General features: G+C 40.5%; 1 pseudogene; it reads left to right on the top strand.

The window, feature by feature from the left end:
* Positions 1–808: 808 nt before the first annotated feature.
* LOC129901839 (5S ribosomal RNA) lies at positions 809–926 on the top strand (annotated as a pseudogene).
* Positions 927–1,139: the final 213 nt, after the last annotated feature.

The raw sequence follows: 1,139 nt of genomic DNA, 5'->3' as shown, positions 1-1,139 counted from the left end.
TTGATGACCTACTCTTTTTGCCATACCAAGTGTCTTCCGGGGCCATCTAGAGACTAGAATGATAGTTGATGTAGTAAATACTCTTGACAGGTAGTAGGCAATTATCCAAGCTACCTTTGGAGTCAAACGTATAGGCTCGAAATACCTCTTCTAGCATTTAGCTAGTAAGCTTAGTCTGTTCTTTGGTCTGAGGGTAAAATGGTGTACAAAGACCTATCTATCTTCCCAATCTCTTCTTGAACTGATCTTCAGTAGTTAACTATAACTCGGTCTCCTTCGTCTAGGACAATAGTTATGGGAACTCCGTAAAGTCTCACCACCCTTTTGACCTATAATTTTACACAATCTCGACTAGATAGGTAGTCCTTGATTGAAAGAGCATGGGTTAATATTATTAATCTGCGGGTAGCATTCCCTCCAGAATTATCTGTCCATGGAGCATGAAGTGAGTCTTGTAGCCAAGGTCGTATTGTGGAATCTTCGACCTCGTGTATTACTTCCTGCCTTCTTTAGATGACATCAATTGGTACCCTTACCTTTTGGGTTTTGCTTTTTGCCCCTCCAAGTTGACTGCCAAGTGGTTTCGAAATCCCTTCACACAATGTTCTGTGTAGCCGTTCCTTGGCTTGCCTATCATTAACTGGTATTATGTTGAAAAACTGTGGCATACAAGTGTGCCATCTGTTAGTAATTGGCTAATCTTGCTTGTTTTGCTTAAGGTCTTTTACAATTCCCTTATCGTAACTTATAACACTCTAGGTACATAATCTCGTGTCATTGCTTCGCTGCTTGTTCAGATTCTCCCATCTCATGCGATCATAACAGCACTAACGCACTGGATCCCACCAGAATTCCAAAGTTAAACGTGCTTGGGCGAGAGTAGTACTAGGATAAGTGGCCCCCGGGAAGTCCTTGTGTCATATTCCATTGCCATCCTTGCAATAACGTGTGAAGGCACTCATCTTAGCCCAATATTTACCTTAACATCTTCTCGCTAGTCTTTATATTTTGCCTTTACCTTTTTTCTTCTCTTTTACAACCAGTGTCGGGGTAGATCTTTAATTCAACTATGACTATGTCCTTTTTGGCTATTTGATTTAACTTCTCTTTGTATTCCTCTATAACATCTCTAAAATATC

Source organism: Solanum dulcamara, chromosome 8 (genome assembly GCF_947179165.1).
Source record: "Solanum dulcamara chromosome 8, daSolDulc1.2, whole genome shotgun sequence".
In the NCBI taxonomy this organism is placed as follows: domain Eukaryota; kingdom Viridiplantae; phylum Streptophyta; class Magnoliopsida; order Solanales; family Solanaceae; genus Solanum; species Solanum dulcamara.
This window is presented reverse-complemented; position numbering and strand designations above follow the sequence as displayed.